The sequence below is a fragment of the Gorilla gorilla genome, chromosome 13 (assembly GCF_029281585.2).
Source record: "Gorilla gorilla gorilla isolate KB3781 chromosome 13, NHGRI_mGorGor1-v2.1_pri, whole genome shotgun sequence".
Classification (NCBI taxonomy): domain Eukaryota; kingdom Metazoa; phylum Chordata; class Mammalia; order Primates; family Hominidae; genus Gorilla; species Gorilla gorilla.
In genome coordinates this window covers 21,483,834-21,504,956 of record NC_073237.2, presented here as the reverse complement: position 1 = coordinate 21,504,956, position 21,123 = coordinate 21,483,834, and positions in this window count along the sequence as shown.

Genomic DNA, 21,123 nt, shown 5'->3' with positions numbered 1-21,123 from the left:
ATCCCCCTGCAGATTCCACAAAAAGTGTGTTTCCAGACTGCTGTATCAAAAGAAAGGTTGAACACACTTAGCTCAGGACACACTTCACAAAGAAGGTTCTGAGAAAGCTTCTGTCTAGATTTTAAATGAACATATTCCCGTTTCCAACGAAATCGTTAGAGCTATCCCAATATCCACTAACAGATTCTACAAAAAGAGTGTTTCCAAATTGCTGTATCAAAAGAAAGTTTGAACTCTGTTAGTTGAGGACACACATCACAAAGAAGTTTCTGAGAATGATTCTGTCTAGATTTTATATGAGGATATTCCCGTTTCCAATGAAATCTTCACATTTATTCAAATATCCACTTCCAGATTCTAAAAAAGAGTGTTTCCAAACTTTTGTTTCAAAAGAAAAGTTCAACACTCTTAGTTGAGGACCCACATCCCAAATAAGTTTCTTAGAATACTTCTGTCTCGTTTTTCTGGGAAGATACTAAATTTTTCATCACAGGCCTGAAAGCGCTCAAAATGTCCACTTCCAGATACTACAGAAAGAGTGTTTCAAACCTGCCCTATGAAAGGGAAGGTTCACCTCTGTGACTTGAATGCATATATCGCAAAGTAGTTTCTGACAGAGCTTCTGTCTAGATTTTAGATGAATATATTCCCGTTTCCAACGAAACCGTTATACCTATCCAAATATCCACATCCAGATTGTACAAACAGAGTGTTTCCATACTGCTCTATCAAAAGAAAGGTTCAACTCTGTTAGTTGAGGACACTCATCAGAAAGGAGTTTCTGAGAATGCCTCTGTCTAGATTTTATATGAAGATATTCCCGTTTCCAAAGAAATCTTCGAAGGTATCCAAATATCCACTTCCAGATTCTACAAAAAGAGTGTTTCCAAACTGGTGTATCAAAAGAAAGGTGCAACTCTGTTAGTTGAGGACACACATCCCAAATAAGTTTCTGAGAAAGCCTCTGACTCATTTTAATGGGAAGATATTTCCTTTTTCACCTTAGGCCTGAAAGCGCTCGAAATGTCCACTTCCAGATACTGCAGAAAGAGTGTTTCAAACCTGCTTTATGAAAGGCAATGTTCAGTTCTGTGACTTGAATGCAGATATCACAAAGTAGTTTCTGACAGTGCTTCTGTCTAGATTTTATATGAAGATATTCCCGTTTCCAATGAAATCTTAACAGTTATTCAAATATCCACTTGCAGATTCTACAAAAAGGGTGTTTCCAAACTGCTGTATCAAAAGAAATGTTGAACTCTGTTAGTTGATTACACACATCACAAAGAAGTTTCTGAGAATGCTTCTGTCTAGATTTTATATTAAGATATTACCGTTTCCACTGAAATCTTCACAGTTATCCAAATATCCTCTTGAAGATTCTACAAAAAAGTGTTTCCAAACTGCTATATCAAAAGAAAGGATCATCTCTGTTAGTTGAGGAAACGAATCCCAAATAACTTTCTGAGGATGCTTCTGTCTAGATTTTAAGGGATGATATTTCCCTCTTCACAGTAGGCCTGAGAGCGCACCAAATGTCCACTTCCAGATACTACAGAAAGAGTGTTTCAAACCTGCCTTATGGAAGGGAATGTTCAGCTCTGTGACTTGAATGCAGATATCCCAAGGTAGTTTCTGACAGTGCTTCTGTCCAGATTTTAGATGAAGATATTCCCGTTTCCAACGAAATCATCAGAGTTATCCAAATATCCCCTTACAGATTCTACAAAAACAGTGTTTCCAAACTGCTCTATCAAAAGAAAGGTTCAACTCTGTTAGTTGAGGACACACATCACAAAGAAGTTTCTGAGAATGCTTCTGACTAGATTTTATATGAGGATATTCCCGTTTCCAACGAAATCTTCAGTTATTCAAATATCCACTTGCAGATTCTAAAAACCAGTGTTTCCAAACTGCTGGATCAAAAGAAAAGTTCAACTCTCTTAGTTGAGGACACACATCCCAAATAAGTTTCTGAGAATACTTCTGTCTCGTTGTTTTGGGAAGATACTACCTTTTTCACCATAGTCCTGAAAGCGCTCGAAATGTCCACTTCCAGATACTACAGAAAGAGTGTTTCAAACCTGCCCTATGAAAGGGAAGATTCACCTCTGTGACTTGAATGCAGATATTGCAAAGTGGTTTCTGACAGAGCTTCTGTCTAGATTTTAGATGAAGATATTCCCGTTTCCAATGAAATCATTAGAACTATCTTGATATCCACATACAGATTCTACAGAAAGAGTGTTTCCAAACTGCTCTATAAAAAGAAAGGTTCAACTCTGTTAGTTGAGGGCATTCATCACAAAGAAGTTTCTGAGAATGCTTCTGTCTAGATTTTATATGAAGATATTCCCGTTTCCAACGAAATCTTCACAGTTATCCAAATATCCACTTGAAGATTCTACAAAAAGAGTGTTTCCAAAGTGCTATATTAATAGAATGGTTCAACTCTGTTAGTTGAGGAAAGTCATCACAAAGACGTTTCTGAGAATGCTTCTGTCTAGATTTTATATGAAGATATTCCCGTTTCCAACGAAATCTTCACCGTTATCCAAACATCGACTTGCAGATTCAACAAAAAGAGTGTTTCCAAACTGCTCTATCAAAAGAAAGTTTCAACTCTGTTAGTTGAGGACACACATCCGAAATAAGATTCTGAGAAAGTTTCTGTCTAGATTTTATGGGAAGATATTTCGTTCTTCACCATAGGCCCGAAAGCGCTCGAAATGTCCACTTCCAGATACTACAGAAAGAGGGTTTCAAACTTGCTCTATGAGCGGGAATGTTCAGCTCTGCGACTTGAATGCAGATATCACAAAGTAGTTTCTGACAGTGCTTCTGTCTAGATTTGAGATGAAGATATTCCCGTTTCCAACGATATCATTAGAACTATCTAGATATCCACTTACAGATTCTACAAAAAGAGTGTTTCCAAAGTGCTCTGTCAAAAGAAAGGTTCAAATCTGATAGTTGAGGACACTCATCACAAAGAAGTTTCTGACAATGCTTCTGTCTAGATTTTAAATGAAGATATTCCCGTTTCCAACGGAATCCTCAGAGCTATACAAATATCCACTTACAGATTCTACAAAAAGTGTGTTTCCAAATTGCTGTATCAAAAGAAAGTTTCAACTCTGTTAGTTGAGGACACACATCACAAAGAAGTTTCTGAGAATGCTTCTATCTAGATTTTATGGGAAGATATTTCGTTTTTCACCATAGGCCCGTAATCGTTCGAAATATCCACTTCCAGATACTACAGAAAGAGGGTTTCAAACCTGCTCTATGAAAGGGAATGTTCAGCTCTGTGACTTGAATGCAGATGTCACAAAGTAGTTTCTGACAGTGCTTCTGTCTAGATTTCAGAAGAAGATATTCCCGTTTCCAATGAAATCGTTAGAACTATCTAGATATCCACTTACAGATTCTACAAAAACAGTGTTTCCAAACTGCTCTATCCAAAGAAAGGTTCAACTCCGTTAGTTGAGGACACACATCACAAAGAAGTTTCTGAGAATGCTTCTGTCTAGATTTTAAATGAATATATTCCCATTTCCAACGAATTCCTCAGAGCTATCCCAATATAAACTTACAGATTCAACAAAAGGAGTGATTCCAAATTGCCGTATCAAAAGAAAGGTTGAACTCTGTTAGTTGAGGACACACATCACAAAGAAGTTTCCGAGAATGCTTCTGTCTAGATTTTATATGAAGATATTACCGTTTCCAATGAAATCTTCACAGTTATCCAAATATCCACTTGCAGATTCTACAAAAAGAGTGTTTCCAAACTGCTATATCAAAAGAAAGGATCATCTCTGTTAGTTCAGGAAACACATCCGAAATAATTTTCTGAGAATGCTTCTGTCTAGATTTTATGGGATGATATTTCCTTTTTCACCTTAGGCCCGAAATCACATGAAATGTCCACTTCCAGATACTACAGAAAGACTGTTTCAAACCTACTCTATGAAAGGGAATGTTCAGCTCTGTGACTTCAATGCAGATATCGCAAAGTAGTTTCTGACAGTGCTTCTGTCTACATTTTAGATGAAGATATTCCCGTTTCCAATGAGATCGTTAGGACTATCTAGATATCCACTTACAGATTCCACAAAAAGAGTGTTTCCAAACTGCTCTATCAAAAGAAAGGTTCAACTCTGTTAGTTGAGGACACTCATCACAAGGAAGTTTCTGAGAATCCTTCTGTCTAGATTTTATATGAAGATATTTCCCTTTCCAACGAAATCTTCACAGTTATCCAAATATACACTTGCAGATTCTAGAAAAAGAGTTTTTCCAAAGTTCTCTATTAATAGAGTGTTTCAACTCTGTTAGTTGAGGACTCTCATCACAAAGTCGTTTCTGAGAATGCTTCTGTCGAGATTTTATGAGAAGATATTCCCGTTTCCAACGAAATCTTCACAGTTATCCAAACATCGATTTGCAGATTCTACAGAAAGAGTGTTTCCAAACTGCTCTATCAAAATAAAGGTTCAACTCTGTTAGTTGAGGACACACATCTGAAATAACTTTCTGAGAATGTTTCTGTCTAGATTTTACTGGAAGATATTTCGTTTTTCACCATAGCCCCGAAAGCGCTCCAAATGTCCACTTCCAGATATTACAGAAAGAGTGTTTCAAACCTGCTCTATGAATGGGAATGTTTAGCTTAGTGACCTGAATGCAGATATCACAAAGTAGGTTCTGAGAGTGCTTCTGTCTAGATTTCAGATGAAGATATTCCCGTTTCCAACGATATAGTTAGAACTATCTATATATCGGCTTACAGATTGTACAAAAAGAGTGCTTCCAAAGTGCTCTGTCAAAAGAAACGTTCAACTCTGATAGTTGAGGACACTCATCACAAAGAAGTTTCTGAGAATGCTTCTGTCTATATTTTATATGAAGATATTCCCGTTTCCAACGAAATCTTCACAGTTATCGAAATATCCACTTGAAGATTCTACCAAAAGAGTGTTTCCAAACTGCTGTGCGAAAGAAATGTTGAACTCTGTTAGTTGAGGACACACATCACAAAGAAGTTTCAGAGAATGCTTCTGTCTAGATTTTATATGAAGATATTACCTTTTCCAATGAAATCTTCACAGTTATCCAAATATCCACTTGCAGATTCTACAAAAAGAGTGTTACCAAAGTGCTCTATTAATAGAATGTTTCAACTCTGTTAGTTGAGGACACTCATCACAAAGACGTTTCTGAGAATGCTTCTGTCGAGATTTTATATGAAGATATTCCCGTTTCCAACGAAATCTTCACAGTTATCCAAATATCCACTTGAAGATTCTACAAAAAGAGTGTTTCCAAACCGATATATCAAAAGAAAGGGTGATCTCTGTTAGTTGAGGAAACACATCCCAAATAAGTTTCTGAGAATGCTTCTGTCTGGATTTTATGGGATGATATTTCCTTTTTCACCATTGGCCGGAAATCACTCAAATGTCCACTTCCAGATACTACAGAAAGACTGTTTGAATCCAACTCTATGAATGGGAATGTTCAGCTCTGGGACTTGAATGCAGATATCACAAAGTAGTTTCTGACAGCGCTTCTGTCTAGATTTTAGATGAATATATTCCCGTTTCCAATGAAATCCTCAGAGCTATCACATTATCCACTTACATATTCTACAAAAAGAGTGTTTCCAAATTGCTGTATCTAAAGAAAAGTTGAACTCTGTTAAATGAGGACACACATCACAAAGAAGTTTCTGATAATGATTCTGTCTAGATTTTATATGAAGATATACCCGTTTCCAACGAAATCTTCACAGTTATCCAAATATCCATTTGCAGTTTCTATAAAAAGAGTGTTTCCAAACTGCTATATCAAAAGAAAGGATCAACTCTGTTAGTTGAGGAAACACATCCCAAATAAGTTTCCGAGAATGCTTCTGTCTAGATTTTATGGGATGATATTTCCTTTTCCTCCATAGGCCTGAAATTGCTCGAAATGTCCACTTCCAGATACTACAGAAAGAGTGTTTCAAACCTGCTCTATGAAATGGAACGTTCACCTCTGTGACTTGAATGCAGATATCACTAAGTAGATTCTGAGGGTGCTTCTGTCTAGATTTCACATGAAGATATATTCCCGTTTCCAACGATATCGTTAGAACTATCTAGATATCGGCTTACAGATTCTTCAAAAAGAGTGTTTCCGAATTCCTCTGTGAATAGAAAGTTCAACTCTGTTAGATGAGGACAGTCATCGCAAAGATGTTTCTGACAATGCTTCTGTCTAGATTTTACATGAAGATATTACCGTTTCCAACGAAAGCTTCACAGTTATCCAAATATCCACTAGCAGATTCTACAAAAAGAGTGTTTCCAAAGCGCTCTATTAATAGAATGGTTCAACTCTGTTAGTTGAGGACACTCATCACAAAGACTTTTCTGAGAATGCTTCTGTCGAGATTTTATATGAAGATATAACCGTTTCCAACGAAATCTTCACAGTTATCCAAATATCCACTTGCAGATTCTACAAAAAGAGTGTTTCCAAACTGCTCTATCAAAATAAAGGCTCAACTCCGTTAGTTGAGGACACACATCCCAAATAAGTTTCTGAGAATGGTTCTGTCTAGATTTTATGGGAAGATATTTCGTTTTTCACCATAGGCCCGAAAACGCTCGAAATGTCCACATCCAGATACTACAGAAAGAGAGTTTCAAACTTGCTCTATGAAGGGGAATGTTCAGCTCTGTCACTTGAATGCAGATATCACAAAGTAGTTTCTGACAGTGCTTCTGTCTAGATTTCAGATGAAGATATTCCCGTTTCCAACGAAATCGTTAGAACTATCTTGATATCCACTTACAGATTCTACAAAAAGAGTGTTTCCAAACTGCTCTGTCAAAAGAAAGGTTCAACTCTGTTAGTTAAGGACACTGATCACAAAGAAGTTTCTGAGAATGCTTCTGTCTAGAATTTCTATGAAGATATTCCCGTTTCCAACGAAATCTTCACAGTTATCCAAATATCCACTTGAAGATTCTACAAAAAGAGTGTTTCCAAACTTCCGTTCCAAAAGAAATGTTGAACTCTGTTAGTTGATGACACACATCACAAAGAAGCTTCTAAGAATGCTTCTGTCTAGATTTTACATGAAGATATTCCCGTTTACTATGAAATCTTCACAGCTTTCCAAATATCCACTTGCAGATTCTACAAAAAGAGTGTTGCCGAACTCCTGTATCAAAAGAAAGGTTCAACTCTCTTAGTTGATGGCACACATCCCAAATAAGTTTCTGAGAAAGCCTCTGTCTCGTTTTTATGGGAAGATACTTCCTTTTTCACCGTAGGCCTGAAAGCGCTCGAAATGTCCACTTCCAGATACTGCAGAAAGAGTGTTTCAAACCTGCTCTATCAAACGGAATGTTCAGCTCTGGGACTTGAATGCAGATATCACAAAGTAGTTGCTGACAGCGCTTCGGTCTAGATTTTAGATGAAGATATTCCCGTTTCCAACGAAATCGTTAGAACTATGTTGATATCCACATACAGATTCTACAAAAAGAGTGTTTCCAAACTGCTTTGTAAAAAGAAAGGTTCAACTCTGTTAGTTGAGGACACTCATCACAAAGAAGTTTCTGAGAATGCTTCTGTCTAGATTTTATATGAAGATATTCCCGTTTCAATCGAAATCTTCATGGTTATCCGAATATCCACTTGAAGATTCTACAAAAAGAGTGTTTCCAAAGTGCTCCATTAATAGAATGGTTCAACTCTGTTAGTTGAGGACACTCATCACAAAGAAGTTTCTGAGAATGCATCTGTCGAGATTTTATATGAAGATACTCCCGTTTCAAACAAAATCTTCATGGTTATCCGAATATCCACTTGCAGATTCTACAAAAAGCGTGTTTCCAAACTGCTCTATCAAAAGAAAGGTTCAACTCTGTTAGTTGAGGACATACATCTGAAATAACTTTCTGAGAATGCTTCTGTCTAGATTTTGTGGGAAGATGTTTCGATTTTCACCATAGGCCCGAAAGCGCTCGAAATGTTCACTTCCAGATACTACAGAAAGAGGGTTTCAAACCTGCTCTATGAACGGGAATGTTCAGCTCTGTGACTTGAATGCATATGTCACAAAGTAGTTTCTGACAGTGCTTCTGTCTAGATTTCAGATGAAGAAATTCCCTATTCCAACGATATCGTTAGAACTATCTAGATATCCACTTACAGATTATACACAAAGAGTGTTTCCAAACTGCTCTATCCAAAGAAAGGTTCAACTCTGTTAGTTGAGGACACACATCACAAAGAAGTTTCTGAGCATGCTTCTGTCTAGATATTTAATGAATATATTCCGTTTCCAACGAAATCGTCAGTGCTATCCCAATATAAACTTAGAAATTCAACAAAAAGAGTGATTCCAAATTGCTGTAACAAAAGAAAGGTTGAACTCTGTTAGTTGAGGACACACATCACAAAGAAGTTTCTGAGAATGCTTCTGTCTAGACTTTATATGAAGATATTAGCGTTTCCATTGAAATCTTCACAGTTATCCGAATATCAACTTGCAGATTCTACAAAAAGAGTGTTTCCAAACTGCTATATCAAAAGAAAGGATCATCTCTGTTAGTTGAGGAAACACATCCCAAATAAGTTTCTGAGAATGCTTCTGTCTAGATTTTATGGGATGATATTTCCTTTTTCACCATAGGTCTCAAATCGCTTGAAATGTCCACTTCCAGATATTACAGAAAGACTGTTTCAAACCTACTCTATGAAAGGGAATGTTCAGCTCTGTGACTTGAATGCCGATATCGCAAAGTAGTTTCTGACAGTGCTTCTGTCTAGATTTTAGATGAAGATATTCCCGTTTCCAAGGAAATCGTTAGGACAATCTAGATATCCATTTACAGATTCCACAAAAACAGTGTTTCCAAACTGCTCTATCAAAAGAAAGGTTCAACTGTGTTAGTTGAGGACACTCATCACAATGAAGTTTCTGAGAATGCTTCTGTCTAGATTTTATATGAAGATATTACCTTTTCCAAAGAAATCTTCACAGTTATCCAAATATCCACTTGCAGATTCTACAAAAAGAGTGTGTCCAAAGTTCTCTATTAATAGAATGGTTCAACTCTGTTATTTGAGGACTCTCATCACAAAGAAGTTTCTGAGAATGCTTCTGTCGAGATTTTATATGAAGATATTCCCGTTTCCAACGAAATCTTCGCAGTTATCCAAATATCCACTTGAAGATTCTACAAAAAGAGTGTTTGCAAACTGCTGTAGCAAAAGAAATGTTGAACTCTGCATGTTGAGGACACACATCACAAAGAAGGTTCTGAGAATGATTCTGTCTTGATTTTATATGAAGATATTACCTTTTCCAATGAAATCTTCCCAGTTATCCAAATATCCACTTGAAGATTCCACCAAAAGAGTGTTTCCAAACTGCTGTAGCGACAGAAATGTTCAAATCTGTTAGTTGAGGACACACATCACAAAGAAGTTTCAGAGAATGCTTCTGTCTAGATTTTATGTGAAGATATTCCCGTTTCCAATGAAATCTTCACAGTTATCCAAATATCCACTTGAAGATTCTACAAAAAGAGTGTTTCCAAAGTGCTCTACTAACAGAATGTTTCAACACTGTGAGTTGAGGACACTCATCACAAAGAAGTTTCTGAGAATGCTTCTGTCGACATTTTATATGAAGATATTCCGTTTCCAACGAAATCTTCACAGTTCTCCAAATATCCACTTGCTGATTCTACAAAAGGAGTGTTTCCAAACAGCTCTATCAAAAGAAAGTTTCAACTCTGTTACTTGAGGACACTCATCACAAAGACGTTTCTGAGAATGCTTGTGTCTAGATTTTATATGAAGATATTCCCGTTTCCAACGAAATCTTCACAGTTATCCAAATATCCACTTGAAGATTCTACAAAAAGAGTGTTTCCAAACTGCTCTATCAAAAGAAAGTTTCAACTCTGTTAGTTGAGGACACACATCCGAAATAAGATTCTGAGAAAGTTTCTGTCTAGATTTTATGGGAAGATATTTCGTTCTTCACCATAGGCCCGAAAGCGCTCGAAATGTCCACTTCCAGATACTACAGAAAGAGGGTTTCAAACTTGCTCTATGAGCGGGAATGTTCAGCTCTGCGACTTGAATGCAGATATCACAAAGTAGTTTCTGACAGTGCTTCTGTCTAGATTTGAGATGAAGATATTCCCGTTTCCAACGATATCATTAGAACTATCTAGATATCCACTTACAGATTCTACAAAAAGAGTGTTTCCAAAGTGCTCTGTCAAAAGAAAGGTTCAAATCTGATAGTTGAGGACACTCATCACAAAGAAGTTTCTGACAATGCTTCTGTCTAGATTTTAAATGAAGATATTCCCGTTTCCAACGGAATCCTCAGAGCTATACAAATATCCACTTACAGATTCTACAAAAAGTGTGTTTCCAAATTGCTGTATCAAAAGAAAGTTTCAACTCTGTTAGTTGAGGACACACATCACAAAGAAGTTTCTGAGAATGCTTCTATCTAGATTTTATGGGAAGATATTTCGTTTTTCACCATAGGCCCGTAATCGTTCGAAATATCCACTTCCAGATACTACAGAAAGAGGGTTTCAAACCTGCTCTATGAAAGGGAATGTTCAGCTCTGTGACTTGAATGCAGATGTCACAAAGTAGTTTCTGACAGTGCTTCTGTCTAGATTTCAGAAGAAGATATTCCCGTTTCCAATGAAATCGTTAGAACTATCTAGATATCCACTTACAGATTCTACAAAAACAGTGTTTCCAAACTGCTCTATCCAAAGAAAGGTTCAACTCCGTTAGTTGAGGACACACATCACAAAGAAGTTTCTGAGAATGCTTCTGTCTAGATTTTAAATGAATATATTCCCATTTCCAACGAATTCCTCAGAGCTATCCCAATATAAACTTACAGATTCAACAAAAGGAGTGATTCCAAATTGCCGTATCAAAAGAAAGGTTGAACTCTGTTAGTTGAGGACACACATCACAAAGAAGTTTCCGAGAATGCTTCTGTCTAGATTTTATATGAAGATATTACCGTTTCCAATGAAATCTTCACAGTTATCCAAATATCCACTTGCAGATTCTACAAAAAGAGTGTTTCCAAACTGCTATATCAAAAGAAAGGATCATCTCTGTTAGTTCAGGAAACACATCCGAAATAATTTTCTGAGAATGCTTCTGTCTAGATTTTATGGGATGATATTTCCTTTTTCACCTTAGGCCCGAAATCACATGAAATGTCCACTTCCAGATACTACAGAAAGACTGTTTCAAACCTACTCTATGAAAGGGAATGTTCAGCTCTGTGACTTCAATGCAGATATCGCAAAGTAGTTTCTGACAGTGCTTCTGTCTACATTTTAGATGAAGATATTCCCGTTTCCAATGAGATCGTTAGGACTATCTAGATATCCACTTACAGATTCCACAAAAAGAGTGTTTCCAAACTGCTCTATCAAAAGAAAGGTTCAACTCTGTTAGTTGAGGACACTCATCACAAGGAAGTTTCTGAGAATCCTTCTGTCTAGATTTTATATGAAGATATTTCCCTTTCCAACGAAATCTTCACAGTTATCCAAATATACACTTGCAGATTCTAGAAAAAGAGTTTTTCCAAAGTTCTCTATTAATAGAGTGTTTCAACTCTGTTAGTTGAGGACTCTCATCACAAAGTCGTTTCTGAGAATGCTTCTGTCGAGATTTTATGAGAAGATATTCCCGTTTCCAACGAAATCTTCACAGTTATCCAAACATCGATTTGCAGATTCTACAGAAAGAGTGTTTCCAAACTGCTCTATCAAAATAAAGGTTCAACTCTGTTAGTTGAGGACACACATCTGAAATAACTTTCTGAGAATGTTTCTGTCTAGATTTTACTGGAAGATATTTCGTTTTTCACCATAGCCCCGAAAGCGCTCCAAATGTCCACTTCCAGATATTACAGAAAGAGTGTTTCAAACCTGCTCTATGAATGGGAATGTTTAGCTTAGTGACCTGAATGCAGATATCACAAAGTAGGTTCTGAGAGTGCTTCTGTCTAGATTTCAGATGAAGATATTCCCGTTTCCAACGATATAGTTAGAACTATCTATATATCGGCTTACAGATTGTACAAAAAGAGTGCTTCCAAAGTGCTCTGTCAAAAGAAACGTTCAACTCTGACAGTTGAGGACACTCATCACAAAGAAGTTTCTGAGAATGCTTCTGTCTATATTTTATATGAAGATATTCCCGTTTCCAACGAAATCTTCACAGTTATCGAAATATCCACTTGAAGATTCTACCAAAAGAGTGTTTCCAAACTGCTGAGTGAAAGAAATGTTGAACTCTGTTAGTTGAGGACACACATCACAAAGAAGTTTCAGAGAATGCTTCTGTCTAGATTTTATATGAAGATATTACCTTTTCCAATGAAATCTTCACAGTTATCCAAATATCCACTTGCAGATTCTACAAAAAGAGTGTTACCAAAGTGCTCTATTAATAGAATGTTTCAACTCTGTTAGTTGAGGACACTCATCACAAAGACGTTTCTGAGAATGCTTCTGTCGAGATTTTATATGAAGATATTCCCGTTTCCAACGAAATCTTCACAGTTATCCAAATATCCACTTGAAGATTCTACAAAAAGAGTGTTTCCAAACCGATATATCAAAAGAAAGGGTGATCTCTGTTAGTTGAGGAAACACATCCCAAATAAGTTTCTGAGAATGCTTCTGTCTGGATTTTATGGGATGATATTTCCTTTTTCACCACTGGCCGGAAATCACTCAAATGTCCACTTCCAGATACTACAGAAAGACTGTTTGAATCCAACTCTATGAATGGGAATGTTCAGCTCTGGGACTTGAATGCAGATATCGCAAAGTAGTTTCTGACAGCGCTTCTGTCTAGATTTTAGATGAATATATTCCCGTTTCCAATGAAATCCTCAGAGCTATCACATTATCCACTTACATATTCTACAAAAAGAGTGTTTCCAAATTGCTGTATCTAAAGAAAAGTTGAACTCTGTTAAATGAGGACACACATCACAAAGAAGTTTCTGATAATGATTCTGTCTAGATTTTATATGAAGATATACCCGTTTCCAACGAAATCTTCACAGTTATCCAAATATCCATTTGCAGTTTCTATAAAAAGAGTGTTTCCAAACTGCTATATCAAAAGAAAGGATCAACTCTGTTAGTTGAGGAAACACATCCCAAATAAGTTTCCGAGAATGCTTCTGTCTAGATTTTATGGGATGATATTTCCTTTTCCTCCATAGGCCTGAAATTGCTCGAAATGTCCACTTCCAGATACTACAGAAAGAGTGTTTCAAACCTGCTCTATGAAATGGAACGTTCACCTCTGTGACTTGAATGCAGATATCACTAAGTAGGTTCTGAGGGTGCTTCTGTCTAGATTTCACATGAAGATATATTCCCGTTTCCAACGATATCGTTAGAACTATCTAGATATCGGCTTACAGATTCTTCAAAAAGAGTGTTTCCAAATTCCTCTGTGAATAGAAAGTTCAACTCTGTTAGATGAGGACAGTCATCGCAAAGATGTTTCTGACAATGCTTCTGTCTAGATTTTACATGAAGATATTACCGTTTCCAACGAAAGCTTCACAGTTATCCAAATATCCACTAGCAGATTCTACAAAAAGAGTGTTTCCAAAGCGCTCTATTAATAGAATGGTTCAACTCTGTTAGTTGAGGACACTCATCACAAAGACTTTTCTGAGAATGCTTCTGTCGAGATTTTATATGAAGATATAACCGTTTCCAACGAAATCTTCACAGTTATCCAAATATCCACTTGCAGATTCTACAAAAAGAGTGTTTCCAAACTGCTCTATCAAAATAAAGGCTCAACTCCGTTAGTTGAGGACACACATCCCAAATAAGTTTCTGAGAATGGTTCTGTCTAGATTTTATGGGAAGATATTTCGTTTTTCACCATAGGCCCGAAAACGCTCGAAATGTCCACATCCAGATACTACAGAAAGAGAGTTTCAAACTTGCTCTATGAAGGGGAATGTTCAGCTCTGTCACTTGAATGCAGATATCACAAAGTAGTTTCTGACAGTGCTTCTGTCTAGATTTCAGATGAAGATATTCCCGTTTCCAACGAAATCGTTAGAACTATCTTGATATCCACTTACAGATTCTACAAAAAGAGTGTTTCCAAACTGCTCTGTCAAAAGAAAGGTTCAACTCTGTTAGTTAAGGACACTGATCACAAAGAAGTTTCTGAGAATGCTTCTGTCTAGAATTTGTATGAAGATATTCCCGTTTCCAACGAAATCTTCACAGTTATCCAAATATCCACTTGAAGATTCTACAAAAAGAGTGTTTCCAAACTTCCGTTCCAAAAGAAATGTTGAACTCTGTTAGTTGATGACACACATCACAAAGAAGCTTCTAAGAATGCTTCTGTCTAGATTTTACATGAAGATATTCCCGTTTACTATGAAATCTTCACAGCTTTCCAAATATCCACTTGCAGATTCTACAAAAAGAGTGTTGCCGAACTCCTGTATCAAAAGAAAGGTTCAACTCTCTTAGTTGACGGCACACATCCCAAATAAGTTTCTGAGAAAGCCTCTGTCTCGTTTTTATGGGAAGATACTTCCTTTTTCACCGTAGGCCTGAAAGCGCTCGAAATGTCCACTTCCAGATACTGCAGAAAGAGTGTTTCAAACCTGCTCTATCAAACGGAATGTTCAGCTCTGGGACTTGAATGCAGATATCACAAAGTAGTTGCTGACAGCGCTTCGGTCTAGATTTTAGATGAAGATATTCCCGTTTCCAACGAAATCGTTAGAACTATGTTGATATCCACATACAGATTCTACAAAAAGAGTGTTTCCAAACTGCTTTGTAAAAAGAAAGGTTCAACTCTGTTAGTTGAGGACTCTCATCACAAAGAAGTTTCTGAGAATGCTTCTGTCTAGATTTTATATGAAGATATTCCCGTTTCAATCGAAATCTTCATGGTTATCCGAATATCCACTTGAAGATTCTACAAAAAGAGTGTTTCCAAAGTGCTCCATTAATAGAATGGTTCAACTCTGTTAGTTGAGGACACTCATCACAAAGAAGTTTCTGAGAATGCATCTGTCGAGATTTTATATGAAGATACTCCCGTTTCAAACAAAATCTTCATGGTTATCCGAATATCCACTTGCAGATTCTACAAAAAGCGTGTTTCCAAACTGCTCTATCAAAAGAAAGGTTCAACTCTGTTAGTTGAGGACATACATCTGAAATAACTTTCTGAGAATGCTTCTGTCTAGATTTTGTGGGAAGATGTTTCGATTTTCACCATAGGCCCGAAAGCGCTCGAAATGTTCACTTCCAGATACTACAGAAAGAGGGTTTCAAACCTGCTCTATGAACGGGAATGTTCAGCTCTGTGACTTGAATGCATATGTCACAAAGTAGTTTCTGACAGTGCTTCTGTCTAGATTTCAGATGAAGAAATTCCCTATTCCAACGATATCGTTAGAACTATCTAGATATCCACTTACAGATTATACACAAAGAGTGTTTCCAAACTGCTCTATCCGAAGAAAGGTTCAACTCTGTTAGTTGAGGACACACATCACAAAGAAGTTTCTGAGCATGCTTCTGTCTAGATATTTAATGAATATATTCCGTTTCCAACGAAATCGTCAGTGCTATCCCAATATAAACTTAGAAATTCAACAAAAAGAGTGATTCCAAATTGCTGTAACAAAAGAAAGGTTGAACTCTGTTAGTTGAGGACACACATCACAAAGAAGTTTCTGAGAATGCTTCTGTCTAGACTTTATATGAAGATATTACCGTTTCCATTGAAATCTTCACAGTTATCCGAATATCAACTTGCAGATTCTACAAAAAGAGTGTTTCCAAACTGCTATATCAAAAGAAAGGATCATCTCTGTTAGTTGAGGAAACACATCCCAAATAAGTTTCTGAGAATGCTTCTGTCTAGATTTTATGGGATGATATTTCCTTTTTCACCATAGGTCTCAAATCGCTTGAAATGTCCACTTCCAGATATTACAGAAAGACTGTTTCAAACCTACTCTATGAAAGGGAATGTTCAGCTCTGTGACTTGAATGCCGATATCGCAAAGTAGTTTCTGACAGTGCTTCTGTCTAGATTTTAGATGAAGATATTCCCGTTTCCAAGGAAATCGTTAGGACAATCTAGATATCCATTTACAGATTCCACAAAAACAGTGTTTCCAAACTGCTCTATCAAAAGAAAGGTTCAACTGTGTTAGTTGAGGACACTCATCACAATGAAGTTTCTGAGAATGCTTCTGTCTAGATTTTATATGAAGATATTACCTTTTCCAAAGAAATCTTCACAGTTATCCAAATATCCACTTGCAGATTCTACAAAAAGAGTGTGTCCAAAGTTCTCTATTAATAGAATGGTTCAACTCTGTTATTTGAGGACTCTCATCACAAAGACGTTTCTGAGAATGCTTCTGTCGAGATTTTATATGAAGATATTCCCGTTTCCAACGAAATCTTCGCAGTTATCCAAATATCCACTTGAAGATTCTACAAAAAGAGTGTTTGCAAACTGCTGTAGCAAAAGAAATGTTGAACTCTGCATGTTGAGGACACACATCACAAAGAAGGTTCTGAGAATGATTCTGTCTTGATTTTATATGAAGATATTACCTTTTCCAATGAAATCTTCCCAGTTATCCAAATATCCACTTGAAGATTCCACCAAAAGAGTGTTTCCAAACTGCTGTAGCGACAGAAATGTTCAAATCTGTTAGTTGAGGACACACATCACAAAGAAGTTTCAGAGAATGCTTCTGTCTAGATTTTATGTGAAGATATTCCCGTTTCCAATGAAATCTTCACAGTTATCCAAATATCCACTTGAAGATTCTACAAAAAGAGTGTTTCCAAAGTGCTCTACTAACAGAATGTTTCAACACTGTGAGTTGAGGACACTCATCACAAAGAAGTTTCTGAGAATGCTTCTGTCGACATTTTATATGAAGATATTCCGTTTCCAACGAAATCTTCACAGTTCTCCAAATATCGACTTGCTGATTCTACAAAAGGAGTGTTTCCAAACAGCTCTATCAAAAGAAAGTTTCAACTCTGTTACTTGAGGACACTCATCACAAAGACGTTTCTGAGAATGCTTGTGTCTAGATTTTATATGAAGATATTCCCGTTTCCAACGAAATCTTCACAGTTATCCAAATATCCACTTGAAGATTCTACAAAAAGAGTGTTTCCAAACTGCTCTATAAAAAGAAAGGTTCAACTCTGTTAGTTGAGGACACTCATCACAAAGAAGTTTCTGAGAATGCTTCTGTCTAGATTTTATATGAAGTTATTCCCGTTTCCAATGAAATCTTCACAGTTATCCAAATATCCACTTGCAGATTCTTCAAAAAGAGTGCTTCAAAACTGCTATATCAAAAGAAAGGATCAACTCTCTTAGTTGAGGAAACACATCCCAAAGAAGTTTCTGAGAATGCTTCTCTCTAGATTTTATTGGAAGATATTTCCTTTTTCACCGTAGCCCTGAAATCACTTGAAATGTCAACTTCCAGATACTACACAAAGACTGTTTCAAACCTACTCTATGAAAGGGAATGCTCAGGTCTGTGACTTCAATGCAGATATCGCAAAGCAGTTTCTCACAGTGCTTCTGTCTAGATTTTAGATGAAGATATTCCCGTTTCCAATGAAATCGTTAGGACTATCTAGATATCCACTTACAGATTCTACAAAAAGAGTGTTTCCAAACTGCTCTATCAAAAGAAAGGTTCAACTGTGTTAGTTGAGGACACTCATCACAAAGAAGTTTCTGAGAATGCTTCTGTCTAGATTTTATATGAAGATATTCCCGTTTCCAAGTAATCTTCACAGTTATCCAAATATCCACTTGAAGATTTTACAAAAAGAGTGTTTCCAAAGTGCTCTATTAATAGAATGGTTGAACTCTGTTAGTTAAGGAAACTCATCACAAAGACGTTTCTGAGAATGCTTCTGTCTAGATTTTATATGAAGATATTCACGTTTCCAACGAAATCTTCACAGTTATCCAAACATCGACTTGCAGATTCTACAAAAAGAGTGTTTCCAAACTGCTCTATGAAAAGAAAGGTTCAACTCTGTTAGTTGAGGACACACATCCAAAATAAGTTTCTGAGAATGCTTCTGTCTAGATTTTATGGGAAGATATTTCGTTTTTCACCAAAGGCCCGAAAACGCTCGAAATGTCCACTTCCAGCTACTACAGAAAGAGGGTTTCAAACTTGCTCAATGAAAGGGAATGTTCACCTCTGTGACTTGAATGCAGATATCACAAAGTAGTTTCTGACAGTTCTTCTGTCTAGATTTGAGATGAAGATATTCCCGTTTCCAACGATATCGTTAGAACTATCTAGATATCCACTTACAGATTCTACAAAAAGACTGTTTCCAAAGTGCTCTGTCAAAAGAAAGGTTCAACTCTGTTAGTTGAGTACCCTCATCACAAAGAAGTTTCTGAGAATGCTTCCGTCTAGATTTTATATGTAGATATTCCTGTTTCCAACGAAATCTTCCCAGTTATCCAAATATCCACTTGAAGATTCTACAAAAAGAGTGATTCTATACTGCTGTAGCAAAAGAAATATTGAACTCTGTTAGTTGAGGTCACACATCCCAAAGAAGTTTCTGAGAAAGCCTCTGTCTCGTCTTTATGGGAAGATACTTCCTTTTTCACCGTAGGCCTGAAAGCGCTCAAAATGTCCTCTTCCAGATGCTGCACAAAGAGTATTTCAAACCTGCACTAAGAAGCGGAATGTTCAGCTCTGAGACTTGAATGCAGATATCACAAAGTAGTTTCTGACAGTGCTTCTGTCTAGATTTTAGTTGAAGATATTCCCGGTTCCAACAAAATCCTTAGAACTATCATGATATCCAAACACAGATTCCACAAAAAGAGTGTTTGCAAACTGATCTATCAAAAGAAAGGTTCAACTGTGTTAGTTGAGGACACTCATCACAAAGAAGTTTCTGAGAATGCTTCTGTCTAGATTTTATATGAAGATAGTCCGGTTTCCAATGAAATCTTCACAGTTATCCAAATATCCACTTGAAGATTCTACAAAAAGAGTGTTTCCACAGTGCTCTATTAATAGAATGGTTAAACTCTGTTAGTTGAGGTCACGCATCACAAAGAAGTTTCTGAGAATGCTTCTGTCTAGGTTTTATATGAAGATATTTCCCTTTCCAACGAAATCTTCACAGTTATCCAAATATCCACTGGCAGATTCTACAAAAAGAGTGTTTCCAAACTGCTATATCAAAAGAAAGGATCAACTCTGTTAGTTGAGGAAACACATCCCAAATAAGTTTCTGAGAATGCTTCTGTCTAGATTTTATGGGATGATATTTCCTTTTTCACCTTAGGCCTGAAATCGCTCGAAATGTCCACTTCCAGATACTACAGAAAGACTGTTTCAAACCTACTCTATGAATGGGAATGTTCAGCTCTGTGACTTGAATGCAGATATCGCAAAGTAGTTTCTGACAGCCCTTCTGTCTAGATTTTAGATGAAGATATTCCCGTTTCCAACGAAATCATCACAGTTATCCAAATATCCACTTACAGATTCAACAAAGAGAGTGTTTTCAAACAGCTCTATCCAAAGAAAGGTTCAAATCTGTTAGTTGAGGACACTCATCACAAAGAAGTTTCTGAGAATGCTTCTGTCTAGATTTTAAATGAAGATATTCCCATTTCCAAAGGAATCCTCAGAGCTATACAAATATCCACTTACAGACTCTACAAAAAGAGTGTTTCCAAATTGCTGTATCAAAAGAAATTTTGAACTCTGTTAGTTGAGGACACACATCACAAAGAAGTTTCTGAGAATGCTTCTGTCTAGATTTTACATGAAGATATTCCCGTTTCCTATGAAATCTTCACAGCTTTCCAAATATCCACTTGCAGATTCTACAAAAAGAGTGATTCCAAACTGCTGTATCAAAAGAAACGTTCAACTCTCTTAGCTGAGGACACACATCCCAAATAAATTTCTGAGAAAGACTCTGTCTCGTTTTTATGGGAAGATACTTCCTTTTTCACCGTAGGCCTGAAAGCGCTCGAAATGTCCACTTCCAGATACTGCAGAAAGAGTGTTTCTAACCTGCTCTATGAAACGGAATGTTCAGCTCAGAGACTTGAATGCAGATATCACAAAGTAGTTTCTGACAGCACTTCTGTGTAGATTGTAGATGAAGATATTCCCGTTTCCAACAAACTCGTTAGAATTATGTTGATTTCCACATACAGATTCTACAAAAAGAGTGTTTCCAAACTGCTCTATAAAAAGAAAGATTCAACTCTGTTACTTGAGAACACTCATCACAAAGACGTTGCTGAGAATGCTTCTGTCGACATTTTATATGAAGATATTCCGTTTCCAACGAAATCTTCACAGTTCTCCAAATATCGACTTTCTGATTCTACAAAAGGAGTGTTTCCAAACTGCTCTATCAAAAGAAAGTTTCAACTCTGTTACTTGAGGACACTCATCACAAAGACGTTTCTGAGAATGCTTGTGTCTAGATTTTATATGAAGATATTCCCGTTTCCAACAAAATCTTCACAGTTATCCAAATATCCACTTGAAGATTCTACAAAAAGAGTGTTTCCAAACTGCTCTATAAAAAGAAAGGTTCAACTCTGTTAGTTGAGGACACTCATCACAAAGAAGTTTCTGAGAATGCTTCTGTCTAGATTTTATATGAAGTTATTCCCGTTTCCAATGAAATCTTCACAGTTATCCAAATATCCACTTGCAGATTCTTCAAAAAGAGTGCTTCAAAACTGCTATATCAAAAGAAAGGATCAACTCTCTTAGTTGAGGAAACACATCCCAAAGAAGTTTCTGAGAATGCTTCTCTCTAGATTTTATTGGAAGATATTTCCTTTTTCACCGTAGCCCTGAAATCACTTGAAATGTCAACTTCCAGATACTACACAAAGACTGTTTCAAACCTACTCTATGAAAGGGAATGCTCAGGTCTGTGACTTCAATGCAGATATCGCAAAGCAGTTTCTCAC